Below are 19403 nucleotides of genomic sequence, written 5' to 3'. Positions count from 1 at the left end.
AATTGGGCATTACCAATAACTTCCACGACGAAATTATTGCAAAATATGTTTTATTTATGTAATTTTTCCTGGATTGTATGTTTTTCCTTTATTAGTGGGCACCAATTTCTTTCTAGGCCGTCGAATAAACGAATTTCCTTACACACTTTAGTGTAAATAACCTTACAGGAAGAAGCCGGTTCGTTCCAAAGATCAGGGCTAAAGTAAGTAATATTTGGCATATAATTTAAGGTGTCATGATAGAGTAGGGGTAACGTAATGGCCTTATGAATAATACAGCTAACTAACATAGTTTCTAATACTGTTCACGCCAAAGTTGATTTTTTTTTTTTTACAAAGTGATTGTGAAGAATCAACTTATCATACTGGAAAAGCAATACGTAAGAATGTGGAAGCAAATACCTGTATCATGTTAAACATGATTTACGAATGTTGGTTGGGAAAGAGCAAGGGAATTACCAGGACATTCCAAACATAGCATTGATCTGCAGTATACACTTTACGTGTTATCGTTCTCAGAAAGAAACACTACACCATTTGTTAAACAAAGTTTTTAGTAAAGCAATCGGTGTGTAGTGGTAAAGTGCTAGACTTCCTAATGGAAAATCTTGGTTGGATTCCCCATCAGATAGTTTCATTTTTTTCGCATAAAATAATGGCTGCAAACAGAGATTCATCTTCTGATGGAGAACTTACAAGGCATCACTGGCGATAATTGAAGTCAACAGTTTGTGCGTTCTACATCATACATTGCAATGATAGAATGTTTCATATTTATATTCGTTCCCCCCCCTCTCTCTTTCTTGACGTTTCCCAATCTTGTCTTTGTATCTTTCACTTCTCCCTCTCACTCTCTTGCTCACACACATGCACTTCATATGCGTATGCGTGTCCCAAAGTTAAAGCGGAGCAAGAGCCCGATATACCTGGTCTGGAAAATCTAATTAACTGGAAACTTCGGCGTCATGTTTTTCGTGCTCTCGGGTAACATCTCCAGTCCTGGTCATCTCTAACAGAAATACTGTTAAAACTCAAGGGAATAAGTAGAATATCTTTTTTAACCTCTGGGTTACCGAGTCTCAGTCGAATTACCGGGTCACTACGGGTTTGAAACCTCGACCCAATGGTGGTATATAACCTAACAACATCATCCGACTGACACGATGATCCGTTTGAGCTCTAACCTGTGCATTTTATCTGTGCAAATTACGTTATGTCCGCAAGAGAGGAAATCGATGCTGGATGTTCGGAACAGATAAATCTTCGGAAAAGACTAGAAAATGGTAACTCCTTTGGTTATTTGAAAAATTTTATTTATACTAGTTCGACACAAAATTTGTTTCAATCTTATAATTCAATGTGTTTTATTCACGTTGAAATTTTCAACATGCTACATCTATGAGGAACACAAACTTTTCCTTTCGAACATTTGTAACTTTTCATTACAATACAGTTTGGACTTTTAATATAGGGTATTTCTGATAGAAATTTAGCAGTAAAATAGCACTCGTTCAATTTTCTATTTCTTTCTATCATTTTCTTTTCGTTTCGTTTTTCTTTCTTTCTTTCTTTTCATTTTTTTGTTCAGTTTGCATTAGTAGTCCGAAATGAAGGATATGACCAATGCTACCTACTGGGTTTATGAGAATATATTTTGGATCACTACGTCCAATGAACACCACCGAATTTGCAATCGAACCACACGTAAAGAAAGCATGTGTGTTAAACTTTTGACATTTTCCAAGATGTCTCGGAGATCTACAGTTCTACATGAAATTGAATATGCTATCCATTATGAAAATGACATAATGCATGTTTAAAGCATCCTCTATATATTCGAATAGTTCTGAAAAAATATGTAAAAACAAACGTTATTTCTATATTACTGTTCGATTTCTGGAAACGGAACTTTATAATGTTAGGTTCTTTTCTTATTACGTTTGAATTCCACATTTTTATCTGTTCTCCCTTTTCGTTTCCTTATTCTCTCAATCTCTCTCTCTCTCTCTGCCTCATTTCTGAATCTCTGTGTAATAGACATCCATTGGTTTCAATTTTTCATTGTGTGTGTTTCAGTTTCTCCGTACATCAACTTATGAATCTTGTTTCGTCTCGGTTTTGTTATTTCATTTTATCGAAACTAATACATGTGTACTTTGAAATTAGAATTGCGCTCATGTTGTTGGCTGATTTTAGTATGGGAGAGAAGAAGGGAGGAGAGAGAGGGAGTCTCTTTATATATATGATTAAGGTTTAAGTACTTTATACAGTAAATATACATGTACAAGGATTGACAAAGTTACAGGACTAATGCTAGTAATCTGTAACCGCTCATGACAGAAAATTGTTTATCTCCTGAGATTAACGCTATGATAATCTTCTTTTGAAGGACATGTGAAGAGTTGCTAAAGAGAACATCTGTGACCATCTACGTAATGGTCATAAATAAACTCTGGTTCCCGCTGTGATGGACTGTTATATGTATGGAACAAAGTGTGAGCAATTTTAAGTTAGGGGAATCAGCAACAAAGACTTATCAAGATGATCAAAACAGTTTATCACGAGAATGGTCGTGCTTTTGGAAGTCATGTGTTTGAATGGTAAGCCCGATGTCGCTTCCAGAAATCAAGGATCAAGACAATTTCAATCTTTTTTTGACAGCCTGTGACTATTCAACCCAGTCACTCAAATTTTAGTAATTTGTAATACGCCCTCGTATATTTTACCACACCTGAAATTATGTCTGTGCTATTTTTCATTGATTTATTGACAAACTGGATGTTAACAACCTAGCTAACGCCTTTCTGGCAATAGTTTTACTCTTACGTTAGTACTTCTGGAGAGCTCCCTTGTGGCTAAGCGGTTAGAGCACGCGCCTTGTGGGAGGCCCGGGTCCGATTTCCGGCGGGAGCTCGTGTGGTTCGGACCCCACGTTAAGCTGTAGGTCCACGTCTCATATAGCTTCGCTGCTGAAAGGTACGCTAAAATCAAATCAAATAAAATACTTCTGGAATGCATCATTTTAGAAAGCCAAAGTGGGAATTTTCCGATACGTACTTCAACTGATTTTTTTTAAAAAATTAATAATAACTATTATTGAAAAATAAATATATAATTTTGTGTTGTAGTACATAGAAATTCTTTCTCTGGATTGTCAGTTTCCTTCGTTTTGGGAAAACGAAGAAAGCTTTTGTTCTTTTCATAGCCCATTCCTTCAATGCTGTTTGAAAGAACGCAAAAGTGCTGTGTGAGTGTGTAAGAGGGGATGGGGATGGGGAAAAACAAGCATCTCCAACAGGGGTGTCATTTGGGGAGGTCAAGAGGCAATGTCCCCTCAGTTTGAGAAAAACATACTTTTCAACAAATTGTATACTAATATACCACCAAAGAATGTGAAACTTTAACGTCGTTGGACAATACCCCCCCCCAAAAAAAATTAAAATGACACTACTAATCTTTAGTGCGGATACCTCAGTTAGTTTCTTTGGAGGGGATCAAAATGTGATTCAGGTGAAAATTCCCTTCATCCTCCCAGGTAATTCGCACCCTGCTTTGAAAGAACGAAGTAAAATATGTCGTTGTTTGCTATCCTACAACTGCTACAGTAGAACACAGGAAATCCTCAGAGGTCAAGATTATTTTATTTTATTTTATTTTATTTGTCTCGGATGGCGGCACCTTTCAACAAAACGACTTATCAAATTTTGAAATACGTGGAACTATGGTGATTTGACTTGACTTTTGAATTTAGCATCTCTCTTAGCGGGGGTGCCATATAAGTCTACAGCTTAGCGTGGGATCTAATCCACATGAGCTCCCACCGGAGATTGAACTCGGCTCTCTCATGCCAAAGGCATGTATGCTAATTGTTAGCCACAAGGAAGTTCGTGGAGCTATAGTGTGGGGTTACTTGTCCTAGTATGACATTAGAGCCTGTCTATTCCACCTGTGCCCTCGGAAAATATGCGAACTATTTTTCGGCCCCATCCTTGCGGCCTCTGGCGGATGAAACCTTACTTCTGCTTAGGAAAAACAACTGAACGACATCAGCTGTGTTGCCAATTTGTCATTCACTTGTTTGGTCTTGACAACTGAAGGTCGTAGGCTACTTAGGTTGGCTAACAAGACACAGCACTGCAAAGTCCGTGAAATAATTCATTGTGGCAACGCTTTCGCATCCAACAATTGAAAGATCTCGGCCGCAGCAACTTGTTCCTCTTACTAGGAAGGTACGGGAAATCGCATATCGACAGCAGCACCAGAAGGAACACAGTTGAAATAGAATTGCTCTAGACTAGTACAGCGTTTATTCATGAAAGAGGGACATGTTTAAGTACTCCCGCTAAGGAGATATAATACAGCATCAGATGTTGTGTTTCAGAAAGTAGTAGACTATTGTTCATGAATCTCACTGATTAGTTTGGCTTGATCAAAACCCAGATTTTAATCCTATGGAACACTTAATGAATTGGAACTCCTGATCCAGGTCAAGCCGAAGTGCTGCATATCTGTGTTCCAGACGAAACTATGCAAAATATGGTGGAGCTTAGAATCTTCAGTTCTCAGCTAGTTGTAGAAATATATCGGACAATAGCTGTGATTGTAGCTTTTCGTGGACTCATGACGTTGTGATATCACATATATGCAAAATAAGTGCCCAATTACTTTTTGGTAAGTATTTTAGGCCTAGTAGAAATTTAAGGACTTTCGGTATAGACATATGTAACTGTAATCCCAAAAGTAAAGTCTGATATTTTTTTAGAATTACAAAGAAAGATTTATCTTAAATAATGTTTACATCACTTCAAGGATTGGCATTTATTTATTTTTTTGTATAATTACCATTTCAGTAGATGGATTTTTGTAGACGTTGTGGAAGTTTTATCCTTGCCATGCAATACCAGTTTGCCGCCACATGTTTGAGAAGTCTCATCTTTCACCTAAGTCGTCGTTGCTGAAGCAGGTTTTGGCCAAATGTTCTTTCAACTTAGGAATCAGATGTTTGTCACTAGTTTGCTGAACCTTCACGATTGTTTTGTTGGAAATTAATGGACTTTCGCTTGTTTTCTTCGACATGAATTTCAATACTACCAGCTGCAAACTCCCTACATCACTTGCGAACGTTATTGACATTCATGCACAACTCGTCATACATTTCCGTCAATGGGCGATGAATTCCAATCGACTTAAGGCCTTTTGCGTTCAATGATTGCGCGAACTTCGCATATACCGGTAACACCAAGCGGGAGCTTCATTACAAACGGCCTCCAGATAAAACTGAGCATCCTAGTGAGATGCATGAAGACTTATTTTGGAGTGGAAGGAACAACAAACATAACAGTGTTGCCAACAGTCGCACGAATAGTTACTTTTGGGATTACCCTCACATGTTGACTAATTACGAGCTATAGAGTTAGACTTTAATTCTCAAAAGTTGTATACACAGTTTGACGATGATGAACTCTATGTTATTTATTGCTGCTAAACTTAACTATACAACACAAGTTTACTACTACGACGCTTACTGAAGGTATTCAACGTGATTCAAATTTTTCAAAAGCATACTCGAAGAACCAGGACTTGTGTCTTTACGAGGTCCTCTGGATCTTCACTTGTGCACATCACAAATGGTACCATATAGTGTATATATCGACCTAGTTACGAAATCATGTAATTGTTAAGCGTGTGTAGAAGGTAATTTTTCAATCTCACGCTTCCACTGACGTTAAAGTTAACCCTTAGATCACGGCTTCATGGAAAAACATATGAGTTGATTTTGAGTTCAATGTCCCTTTTAGCAGCGAGGCTATATGAGACGGGACCTACTATGATGGAATATTTGTCGATAGCATATAGAGAAAGTAGAGCCAAATGGTTTAATTAAGCGTTTTTCAATTATCTGGGAGCTGCGATACTAGATTTGAACTAACTTTCAAATTATATAAATTCTCTAAAACTTGCAAATCTCTCACTGTCAGTCTTTAAAGGATTTCCTGTCTAAAATGCAAACTTGAAATACTAATTGAAAATGGATTTCAGTCCTTCAAATATCAAACGTACACCAGTTATATTTTTCACTACCATACATTGTACGTTACTTGGTATAGTCATTAGAGTGCTGACATCTGTTGAAAAAACGCCTCTATGCAACTCTATTAAAATATGTATACATATTTGACGAGAAATATATATGTATATTTTTTTTAAAAAAAAAAATCTACCATACCTGTATCTAGTCCAATAAATTGCTGTGGCATTTGTTGTTAATCTTCGCCCATCCAGCAGACGTGCTTGTTTCACTCACCTATCACTGTGTGTTAAAGTAATAGTAGTTCAATCTGCTCTAGGATCGTTCAGTTTAGCGTATAATATGAACTGAGGATGAAGAGTTTCGTCCTCTGGAATAAGTGAATAAATAACACAATTTTAAAAATACAGATTCACAAAAAATGTTTTGAAAGCAAATATGGGAAACAAGTTTAGCAGGTTAAGAACAAAGAATAGTTCGATTGTTTTAGAAGAATTAATCTTCGGAACGCGATTTTCTACCAGTTGAATAGTAATTTCAAAACGAATGAGTGTCACATTCTATCACCGTATCTTAATATTAAAGGGCAAATTAAGAGACCTTATCACTGCGAAATTAAAATACCACTAATTTTATAGTAATGATGTCATATCTTCAAATATATGAAAGATAATCAAAATGTGGAACAAAATCGCCCTAGACAATATTATTTTGCATGAAGTACCATCACGTGTCACCTAGTACCTTTCCCTTTACAGCCAGTTAGAAAAGCGAAAATAAATGCTGATTTTCTAAATGGCTGGAAATCGAAAGCAGATAAGTGAGTAGTGATAACGGTATCTCATGTAAAATAATACTGTCTAGGGAGCTCTTGTTCCACTTTTCGATTATTATTTTTTTTTTTTTATCTATTTGAAGATATCACATAATTACTGTAAAATTAGCGTATTTTAATTTCGCCAAGATGGGGCCTCTTAACAGGGGCGGATCCAGGACCGACTTCTGGGGGAGGCGGTGGGTTGTCATACTGCTACTTTTAAAGGCCTCCAAACTTTGGGATGGATTTTATTTATATATAAAAAATAAGAGTTTCCTCTTCTGGGGGGGGGGGGCGATTGTCCCTCCTGGATCCGCCCTGCCTCTTAATTCATTTTACGTACCATCTTCATACTCGATGAATGATAGCGCAGAACTATTAAACCTAGTAGCCCCTCTGCTTGAGAATTTTTTTCTCGGTTAGTTGTTAAATTACCGAGGGAGCTGGACGGTTTTTCTGTAATGACAAATATAGGCAGTACATGTGGGATTTTTCATACCTTACCAATGCCAACAAAGTTCTCTGTGGTCGATAAGTAAACTGAGTCTTCAATAGACTTGAAACCAGTCTTAATTCTCGAATTTTGGTACCGAAAAAAAATGCATGTGAATACGGAAATGATTTTGTACAGTATCCTCAAAAAATAAATAAATAAATAAATAAATAAAAAAGCACCAAGGAACGTGAATTGTAAGAAACGTTCCACATGAAATGACTGCAGATTCTTCAGCGGAGAATAAGGTTTTTCTATTATAATTATTAAGTAAAAGATGATGATGGTTCAAAGACGTGATGGCAACACTAAATTCTGACAACAAAATGCATTTGTTTTCCTAAACATTTTCAATTCTTTCTTTCGAGTAACGAAAATTCTTATTCCTAAATGTAGAAGAGCAAAGCTTACCGATAAATAACTCATATATTGAAGAAAATCAGTAGCTTAGTGTAGCTTCATTTCTCATATTTTAAAAGTTTTTCATTTTTGGTGTAACTGATTCATTCTTTGTGTTAATTACTGTAACGTGGGAAATTCAAGAGCAAAAGGCAATTTCTGCCTCTCAAGATGGGATTTTTTTTTCAAAGTTTTAGGTTGGCATCACCAGGAGCGGATTAAGGGCGTAGCCAATGGAGCCCAAGCTCCGGGGTCACCAGAAATCCCTCTCTTTTATACTAAAATATAGCAATCAACTTATCATATTATAGGCCTCAGACCTAAGCTAATTTTTTTCCCCGCTCGCTACGCACGCGGTATCGCTAGAGTTAAGTCTTCTTCGTGTTCACTTTTGTGAGGGAGTGAGCTATTTTGGGCTCCTATTACAAACCAAATTATTAGCTTGTGGTGACATTTTCTTTGAAATTTCTCTGTCGTTACTTAGAGCAAATCTAGGAGGTTTTCCAAATCTCCTTAACAATAAAACGTTCCTATTCAAATCAACTTGGGCTCTCTCAGATACAGTATAGTTCTCGGTGTTTTGATAAGCCTATGAGACTGTGGAAGGCAGCAATGAAAATTTCGGCGTTGGAATTATTCGTAACATAGGGCTCCCTTGAAATAGTCGGCTCCAAGGCCCTAAAAGCCTTAATCCGCCCCTGGGCATCACAGCCCTTAATAATAATAATAATAATAATAATAATAATAATAATAATAATAATAATAATAATAATAATAATAATAATAATAATATTATAGCAGTAGAATCACTTTTTGTATCGCTGTCTAAAAGTGGATGAACACCACAATGTCACTTGTGCAGCGAGGTGATTGAAAACCTGCTTGCAGAGTGTAAACAAGTATGATTGGTTGACATGGTGAACAAAATGAATTCTAAGTCGAAATTTCCAACATGTTTACATCCTGAAATATTATATAAAAGAAAATACACCCAGAAGAAAGAAAACACAACGGGAAGAAATAAATAAATACATAAATAAATAAACATTTATCCCACGGTTTTACGGATCTCGATTTAACAGACTTCGGTAGCAACTTACAAAACCTAGAACAGCCGATTCAGTCTGAAAGTCCTTATTTTCAACTACAAATATAGAATTTACTGTACTACGAGATGTGATAAAAAAATACGGAGAATATTTTTTAATAGAAAGAAAGTAATAAGCTTACATGGAATTTGATTTAATCTCCTTCAAAGTACTGTCCTTGGTTATTCTTATCCCAACGTTGAAATCATTCCAACAATGAAACCTTATCCTTATCCCAACTTATCCCAATGTTGAAACCATGACTATAAGCATTTCTAAAAGGTTTCTTTTGGAAGGACGTTCAGCTGCTCTGTCGTGGCCTTCTCAGTGCCAGGAATGGTGTTAAAACGTTTTCCTTTAAGTATCGTTTTAATTTCTGAGAAGAGTCAGAAGTTGCATGGTCTTATATCTAAAGAGCACAGCGAAAAAATAATCTTTGAGTTTTACGTCCCACGGTTATGCCGGTGAGGCTAAAGGAGACGGTGATGATGAGTAATGAATGAAATGGTAGAATGAAGAAAGTGGGAGCAAACGGGAGAACCCCGTGAAAACCCATGCACACGGTGTTTGTCCACCACAAAGTTCACTTGGCGGGGGCTGGGATCGAACCCGAGACCACAAGCACCAGAGGTGAATGCTCTACCACTGAGCCACCGCGGCCCCCAAAGAAGAGCACAGCGAATGTGGACAGAGAGGAATATTTTTTTGGCCAAAAACTCGCGGATGAAGAACAAAGTGTGGTATGGCGCGTTTTCGTGGTGAAGGAAGCAATTTGCCCATTTAGTCGGTGGTTAAAATGATTTTCACGGACCCATACAAGATGTTTAGTTCTTCGGAAACCTCTTGAATAGTCATTGGCCTGTTTGACAAATCATTTGTGCCACTTTTTTGCAAGTTTCATCTGTTTTTGACTTTGAAGGACATCCCGATCATTGCTCGTTTTCAACTGAATCTTTTCCGCTTTTGAATCGCTAATACCAATTGTAAACAGTCTTCAATGCCACCGCTTTACCATCATATACTGATTTTGACATTTCGTGAGCTTCTTTGGTACTTTTCTCCTTTTTCAGCGTACAACAGAACTGAATGTTGACACACGGCAGACACTCTTAACAGGTCCTCACTCTTCTGCCTCTGGAAGCCAACAAACATGTCACAACTCGTTCAAACTCGACACTGACTTTATCAAAGGTTTAGGCTATCGGGCCTATTAGCTGAAATGGATACAACATCTGTAGATGGCACTTTGCAGCTACATTCACCGTCACATCTTGTAGTGTACCAGGTATTTTATAGTCATTGGATAATGTACTTGATTGAGCGTACAGTACTATATTTTTCCTCTTTCTGAATGTAATGTAATTGTGAATATTAGCAATCGCAGACTTAATGTAAGAAAATGAAAAATAATCGGCAACATTGGACAACTGTTTACCGTTTTAGTTCGTTAAAACGAATTTCATTAAGTGGCATTAGCTTAACATAATGGCTCACTAATTTGAAGATATTTATGGCTACTATATAAAAATTAATTACTGTCGTACTTGAACCTACCCCATACGGTGCTTGTGTCATTTGTCCTGAAGTTTCTTCCACCAATTATGTCTGCTTGCTTTATCCAATGGTCGCTTAGATTCAACGCTATCATAGTTCCATCTGATTTCTGATCACCAAGTTTAGAGTCCAACTGGAAAGGCTCACACAACGCTATCATATAGTTCCATCTGATTTCTGTCTGATCACCAAGTTTAGAGTCCAACTGCAAACGCTCACACAACGCTATCATATAGTTCCATCTGATTTCTGTCTGATCACCAAGTTTAGAGTCCAACTGCAAACGCTCACACAACGCTATCATATAGTTCCATCTGATTTCTGTCTGATCACCAAGTTTAGAGTCCAACTGCAAACGCTCACACAACGCTATCATATAGTTCCATCTGATTTCTGTCTGATCACCAAGTTTAGAGTCCAACTGCAAACGCTCACACAACGCTATCATATAGTTCCATCTGATTTCTGTCTGATCACCAAGTTTAGAATCCAACTGGAAGGGCTCACACAACGCTATCATATAGTTCCATCTGATTTCTGTCTGATCACCAAGTTTAGAATCCAACTGGAAGGGCTCACACAACGCTATCATATAGTTCCATCTGATGTCTGTCTGATCACCAAGTTTAGAATCCAACTGGAAGGGCTCACACAACGCTATCATATAGTTCCATCTGATGTCTGTCTGATCACCAAGTTTAGAATCCAACTGGAAGGGCTCACACAACGCTATCATATAGTTCCATCTGATGTCTGTCTGATCACCAAGTTTAGAGTCCAACTGGAAGGGCTCACACAACGCTATCATATAGTTCCATCTGATTTCTGTCTGATCACCAAGTTTAGAGTCCAACTGCAAACGCTCACACAACGCTATCATATAGTTCCATCTGATTTCTGTCTGATCACCAAGTTTAGAGTCCAACTGCAAACGCTCACACAACGCTATCATATAGTTCCATCTGATTTCTGTCTGATCACCAAGTTTAGAGTCCAACTGGAAGGGCTCACACAACGCTATCATATAGTTCCATCTGATTTCTGTCTGATCACCAAGTTTAGAGTCCAACTGGAAGGGCTCACACAACGCTATCATATAGTTCCATCTGATTTCTGTCTGATCACCAAGTTTAGAGTCCAACTGGAAGGGCTCACACAACGCTATCATATAGTTCCATCTGATTTCTGTCTGATCACCAAGTTTAGAGTCCAACTGGAAGGGCTCACACAACGCTATCATATAGTTCCATCTGATTTCTGTCTGATCACCAAGTTTAGAGTCCAACTGGAAGGGCTCACACAACGCTATCATATAGTTCCATCTGATTTCTGTCTGATCACCAAGTTTAGAGTCCAACTGCAAACGCTCACACAACGCTATCATATAGTTCCATCTGATTTCTGTCTGATCACCAAGTTTAGAGTCCAACTGGAAGGGCTCACACAACGCTATCATATAGTTCCATCTGATTTCTGTCTGATCACCAAGTTTAGAGTCCAACTGCAAACGCTCACACAACGCTATCATATAGTTCCATCTGATTTCTGTCTGATCACCAAGTTTAGAGTCCAACTGGAAGGGCTCACACAACGCTATCATATAGTTCCATCTGATGTCTGTCTGATCACCAAGTTTAGAGTCCAACTGCAAACGCTCACACAACGCTATCATATAGTTCCATCTGATTTCTGTCTGATCACCAAGTTTAGAGTCCAACTGGAAGGGCTCACACAACGCTATCATATAGTTCCATCTGATGTCTGTCTGATCACCAAGTTTAGAGTCCAACTGCAAACGCTCACACAACGCTATCATATAGTTCCATCTGATGTCTGTCTGATCACCAAGTTTAGAGTCCAACTGGAAGGGCTCACACAACGCTATCATATAGTTCCATCTGATGTCTGTCTGATCACCAAGTTTAGAGTCCAACTGGAAGGGCTCACACAACGCTATCATATAGTTCCATCTGATGTCTGTCTGATCACCAAGTTTAGAGTCCAACTGGAAGGGCTCACACAACGCTATCATATAGTTCCATCTGATGTCTGTCTGATCACCAAGTTTAGAGTCCAACTGGAAGGGCTCACACAACGCTATCATATAGTTCCATCTGATTTCTGTCTGATCACCAAGTTTAGAGTCCAACTGGAAGGGCTCACACAACGCTATCATATAGTTCCATCTGATTTCTGTCTGATCACCAAGTTTAGAGTCCAACTGGAAGGGCTCACACAACGCTATCATATAGTTCCATCTGATTTCTGTCTGATCACCAAGTTTAGAGTCCAACTGGAAGGGCTCACACAACGCTATCATATAGTTCCATCTGATTTCTGTCTGATCACCAAGTTTAGAGTCCAACTAAAAGGGCTCACACAACGCTATCATATAGTTCCATCTGATTTCTGTCTGATCACCAAGTTTAGAGTCCAACTGGAAGGGCTCACACAACGCTATCATATAGTTCCATCTGATTTCTGTCTGATCACCAAGTTTAGAGTCCAACTGGAAGGGCTCACACAACGCTATCATATAGTTCCATCTGATTTCTGTCTGATCACCAAGTTTAGAGTCCAACTGGAAGGGCTCACACAACGCTATCATATAGTTCCATCTGATTTCTGTCTGATCACCAAGTTTAGAGTCCAACTGGAAGGGCTCACACAACGCTATCATATAGTTCCATCTGATGTCTGTCTGATCACCAAGTTTAGAGTCCAACTGGAAGGGCTCACACAACGCTATCATATAGTTCCATCTGATGTCTGTCTGATCACCAAGTTTAGAGTCCAACTGGAAGGGCTCACACAACGCTATCATATAGTTCCATCTGATGTCTGTCTGATCACCAAGTTTAGAGTCCAACTGGAAGGGCTCACACAACGCTATCATATAGTTCCATCTGATGTCTGTCTGATCACCAAGTTTAGAGTCCAACTGGAAAGGCTCACACAACGCAGTATCACGGGTCATTTCTGGAAGAAGAAAAATAAAGTATTATTTATAAAAACTTTAAAGCAAAATTTTGAGAAATAAATATTAAGTGAACGTATAAACTGACTACTGTAGTACGTAGAAGTATAGATCGACTTTCTTTTCATCCGCTTGACCCACTTTCATAATTTAACCATATTTAATCGACAATTATTAATCTTCGAATATCCAGGGGGGCTACAATTGTACCTATTGCATATGTTTTACTGCATATTTTATGTCATAAACGCCTATGGTTGATTAGCGTTGTTTACATTCTGGGCCAGACTGTAAGGAAATTTATTTCCTCAATAACAATTATATTGGAAGGGATCTCTTACGTATGTGCATAAAACTATACTGGGGTACATTTGTACCTCCTTGGGTATCTATGTTACCATATTTGTTTCAAGTATTATATTGTTGTATTTTATTATTGTAAAAAGCAAAATAAAGAACAGGTAATATTGGAGCGTACTGCAACATATCGTTGCAATTTTGCATTCATATTGCAATATTGCCACAAAAACATTACGAAATTAATACAGTTCTATAGCGTATAAACAAATTTCCGTTTCGCTAACCTAACCCACCTCAACTTACCCTAAACTAACCTACATTAACAAAACCAACATAGCACAACCCTACACAGGGGTGTAGCCAGCAGGTTTGAGTAGGGGGGACCCAGCTACAATGTACAAAACCAAAAAAAAAAAAAAAAAAAATGTGTTGCTGCTAGTGTTTTTGAGGCCTGAAAGAAAGGAAAATTTTGGTTTCCTTCTGGAAAACTAAAAACACTATTTTAGCTTCTTCTTCTTCTTCTTCTTCTTCTTATTATTATTATTATTATTATTATTATTATTATTATTATTATTATTATTATTATTATTATTATTATTATTATTATTATTATCCATAAATTATATTCAAGATAGTTTTTATTATGCTTAATCAAGAACTACTGCCCGGGACCAAACGCTATACTTTTGTGCATAACTATAAAGGTAACCAAGAAAGTTCTGTCCCTTTTCGTGGAGGTGTGTTGGACCTCAAACCGTGAGTTGAATGCGAGTAGAGATAAGGCGAACGTCAGTTGTTGGTGTGGGTATATCCAACATACTACCTGGTTGTGGCAATTCAGACACACCGTGAACTTGCGTAAAGACAGAGGGAACATGGGACATCCACAGAGCGTCATAAGAGCATGTATGCTGAACGAGTTCAAATGGAGGTCAAACGCCGCTGAAGCGGGACAGAAGATATGCCAGGCCTTTGGTGAGGGTGTCGTGACGACGCGGACATTGCAGCGATGGTTAAACAAGTTTAAGGACGATGACGAAACACCCGAAAACACCACGTGCCAGAAGACCAACACATGTACAAAGAGGAACAGGGACTGCAATTCAGTGTGTGGAGAAACCATTCGGCAGCACTCCAGTATGATGTGATTTTACTATGTGAAGCACTACAAGTTGGATCGATGGGTCTGTCATATTTTGACTCCGGGCCAGAAGGCAACGCGGCAGTCGCTTGTGCTTATTTACTGTTTCGGACCCATTTCTGGACAGGGTGTTGACATGTGATAAAAAGTTTGTTCTATACTAAGCTCCACGGTGCCGTCATCATTGGTTAGCATCCCATGAACCGATTTCAAAACAGCCGAAACCAGCACTGTACCAGAAGAAGGTATTTTTGTGTGTTTGGTGCATCGTGCATAGGGAACTGCTACCAGCTGGTCAGAGTATCAATGCAACTGTGTAGTGTCAGCAGTTGAGCTGTGCTCAACAAAAACTCAAAACTCTGGAGCCATCACTTCTGAATTGCCAATGGGTCCTCGTTTACGGGACAACGCTAAGTCCCACGTGGCTAGGATGACTCAAATTTTCCATCCTCTATGTCTTTTTATGCTTGTTAAAGCATATAAAAATATACTGTACTTACAAATCAGTTTAGTACCTTTGTTTTATGGCTGTATTTGTAGTACCTTGGTAAGACGTTTGTCTTCAAACTGTCAAATATAAAGCGCAGTAAATTGTGTAATCTGCTGTCACAAAAAATATCCTATTTTTCGATCGGTATAAGGAAGAGATACTATACTATTTTTCGATCGGTATGGAAAAACGATATTTCTCCATACTATTTTACCATAAATTATTAATTGTCAATAAACTTTGTTACTTTTAAATGAATGAAGCGAGATAATTTTACTATGATGTTTTAAAAGCTGGTCATTTGGGGGAGCCAGGAAACCATTTGGGGGGGCTAGCTCCGATGAGCCCCCCTTGGCTACACCCTGTCCCTACATAAACTAACATACCATTATTATCGATGCCATAAATAAGGATGTTCCTAATTGCAAAAGTTTCTATTGGGGTATACCTGTATCGCTGTTGGGTATCGGAAGTTAAATAATATAATGGGTATCCAAGGGTATTCTCCTTTGTTGTTTACAACGTTTTCCCAATGTTCAACAAGTTTTTCAATACCGCGTTGGTAGAAACCACCTGTTTGAGACTCGAAAAAGTCATCCAACCAAGCTCTCATTTCTGCATCAGTATTGAAAGAAACTCTACACATAGCATTTGAAAGAGATCGAAAGAGGTGAAATCCCGTTGGTGCCAAATCGGGAGAGTATGGTGGGTGTGGCAGCACTCCCAACCATGAGTTTGAATGGCTTCCTTGGTCGTATTGGCGATATGAGGGCGGGCGTTGTCGTGCAGCAAAAGAACACCTGCTGCCATTTAGGTCTTTTCTCTTGAATAGCTGTGTTGAGTCGTTCCATTTGTTGCACATAGAGTGCCGCGTTGATCGTTTGGTTCCTTTCAAGCAATTGGAAATGGAGAATCCCTTTCCAGTCCCACCATACGCACAACATCGTTTTACGCGGATGAACGCCCTGTTTCGCGCGTGCGGTCGCTTGTTTACCGGGGCTAAGCCATTCCTTACGCTGCTTCACATTCATAGAGACGCACCATTTTTCATCGCCAGTAACGATTTGGTGAAGAAATCGTTCCTTGTGTCCATAGGTTGCACGGTGACGAGCAAGCAAACCAGCGGAGATTGTGGCTCGTTGATTTTTGTGGGTGACACTTAAAGTGTGAGACATCCATTCTCCATACTTCTGAACTTTATCCATCGAGTGAAGATGCTTCTCTACAGTAGTGTGGGAGCAATCCATTGTCTCTGCTAGTTCCCTTGTTGTTTAACGCGGATTTTCATGCAAAAGGTGGTTAAATCGCACTTCACTGAACTCAACTGGACGGGCAGAACGAGGTGCGTCTTTGAGGTCAAAATTTCCTTTTTTGAACTTTGCATACCAATCACGGGCGGTTCTTTGAGCTATAGCACCTACTTCATACACAGCACAAATGTTGCGAGCAGCTTCTGCGGCCTTAGGACCTTGATTAAAGGCAAAAGAAAGAGGTGTCGATAATGCTCATTCTTCTCAACTTGACATTCCATGTTAATGATCCGTAAATAACAAGAAAATGTATCTTAGTAACAACGAAACATATATTTAGGTAGAACTATATATTCTCTTTCGAATTATGTACAACTTCGTGCCCAAAGTATTTAATGTTACATAGATTTTCCAATTTAAAAAAAGGGCGGGGACTTAGTTGCCAACCCAATATTTTGCAAACCATCAATCAGTTGTGTTCTTCCTACTCTTCGCTTTCCTTCTATCTTCCAGTCTATGACGTTATAAAGAATGCAATTTCTTCGCAACATGAGTTGAATTTAATTGTGTTCCTGTGAAAGATGCTGATCAGAAGTGCCCTCTTCTCTCCTACCCGTTCTCCATCTTCTAACACCACATTTCAAAGCTTTCTAAATATTTCTTCTATAACTTCCGTAATGTACAAGCCTCTGTACTAAACAGTAAAATACTATATGTATAGCACATGACCAGCTTTTTCCTTAGTCCAGTGTTAACCCTTCCCCGTTTCACCTGAGTTATCTTGTTTTATAATTAGGTCACATCTGGTCACATTTCCTTCCCAAACATGACTATGTTGTACAAGAAATATCTCGCAATAAATCACGAAAGAAGATCGACGAAACAAAGTGCGAATTTACTCGTCCTCATCTAAATTGAAACAAATGCGGAAAACGTAATAGTTCGGGTTGGTCCGTCAGGACTTGGTTACTTTGGATAAAGTGGAGCGGGAAGCGGTCTACTTGTTAATAAAAGTAGTACGTTATTGAAACATTGGTCTTCACTAGTGGTGGGCACAAAAACCGGTTTTTCGGTTTTCGGAAAAACCGTAACCGGTTTCAAAAAATCAAAAAAACCGGTTTCGGTTTTCTCCAAAACCGGTACGGTTTTTCATCGGGTACGGTTTCGGTTTTCTTCAAAACCGGTTCTGGTATTTTTTCGAAATTTATTCTATTTCTGACAGAATAGTGTTTAGTTGTTCCCCGATTCCGTTTCCACAGAAATAGTTTTATGTGTTTTCCAAAAGTTTTCACCGAAACCAGTTTCGGTGAAAACCGAACCGATTTTGAAGAAAATGGAAGTCAGTTTCGGTGAAAACCCGAACCGGGTTTTGGAGAATACCGAAATCGGTTTCGTGAAAAACCGAATCGGTTTTTGGAGGAAACCGAAACCGGTTTCGGTGACAAACCGAACCAGTTTTGGAGGTCTATTTTTTGGGTTTCGGTTTTTCTAGAAACCGGTTTTTATAAAAACCGGTTTTGCCCATCCCTGGTCTTCACGATGTGTAAAGTTAGATCACAGGTAATCAATAAATTATTAATAAGGAAATCAAAACTGTTCATTGAAGTCGATTTGTTTGACTTTGCAGTTGCATAGGTATAAAGTGTAAAATAAACAATTCCTCGAAGAAAGAATAAAATCAAACTGACACGCTATTATGCAATAGAAAAGTAATAAATTCTCAATAATATGCATCGAGTTAGGCAAATGACTTTAGTTATTTAAACACGTTGACATGGTTGAAAATATTTTGCAAAAACACATTTTTACAAAAAAATATGTTAAAGATTTTTATATTCTGTTAAGATATTTCATCATTTCTTGCGAGTATTAAGATTGTACAAGGAACACAACAGACGAACTTAACTTGGTTATCGTTTGGGAGTATACCGGGCCCCATTCCCCCACTCCTTCTTGGATACACCTCTGTTTACTTATTATTCAACTTTTTCCTGGAATACGCTATAAGGAAAATCAAATATAGCAATCTGGGCCTAGAGCTGAACGGTGTTCACCAGGTTATGCGTACGCTGATGATGTAAATTCAATATTGGATGATAGAAAAAACAATAGAAAGAAATGCAGAGGTCTTATTAAACGCTTGCAGGGACAAGGGTTTAGAAGTAAATGCAGAGAAAACTAAATGCATGGAAGAGCGTCAGGACCGTACTACAACAAAAAATGAAAACGTTAAAATATTATATAATACTCTTGCTAAAGTGGATACTTTTAAATATCTAGGATCAATATTAACAGACGAAAATCATATTCACGAAGAAATTAAATCTCGACTAAAAACAGGGAATTCGTGTTATTATTCAATTCAAAATCTCTTGTTGTTACTAATTCTGTCGAGGAATTTGAAGCTTAAAATATATAAAACGATAATCATACCTGTTGTTCTGTATGGTTTCGAAACATGGTCGCTTACTCTGAGGGAAGAAGATAGACTGAAAGTATTTGAGAACAAGATGCTCAGACGGACCCAAGAAGAACGGGAATGGGGAATGGTGGAAACTTCATAACGAGGAAGTACATAAATTATACGGCTTACCAAACATTGTTAGGGTCATCAAATCTCGGAGGCTTAGGTGGGCAGGACATATAGCCAGGATGGAAGAAAGTAGGAACGCTTTCAAAGTGTTAGCGGTAAGGCCAATCGGAAAACGACCATTTTAGAAAGACGTAGGCGCAGATGGGAAGACAATATTAAGATGGATCTCGCAAAAATAGGAATACAAAGTAGAAACTGGATCCAGTTGGCTAAGGATAGAAGTCAATGGAAAGCTTTTGTGAACGCGGCATTGAACCTCCGGGTTCCATAGGA

General features: G+C 38.4%; 1 long non-coding RNA gene across 2 annotated transcripts in view; it reads right to left on the bottom strand.

Moving 5' to 3' along the window:
- Positions 1–19403, bottom strand: part of LOC145676009 (uncharacterized) — a 65863-nt gene that overhangs the window by 15412 nt on the left and 31048 nt on the right. Inside the window, exons 1-2 of one of the 2 annotated variants that reach the window (XR_014129260.1) lie at positions 10380–10625; positions 6227–6398 (exon numbers count right to left, since the gene is read on the bottom strand). This is a non-coding gene — a long non-coding RNA (uncharacterized LOC145676009). Of the gene's footprint in view, positions 1–6226; positions 6399–10379; positions 10626–19403 lie in introns of those variants that run through there. The other variant, XR_014129261.1, reaches the window with a different exon arrangement.

This window comes from Thermobia domestica, chromosome 18 (genome assembly GCF_964235325.1).
Source record: "Thermobia domestica chromosome 18, izTheDome1.hap1.1, whole genome shotgun sequence".
Taxonomy (NCBI): Eukaryota; Metazoa; Arthropoda; class Insecta; order Zygentoma; family Lepismatidae; genus Thermobia; species Thermobia domestica.
The sequence above is the reverse complement of the archived record's forward strand: the minus strand, read 5'-3'. Positions and strand labels throughout refer to the sequence as shown.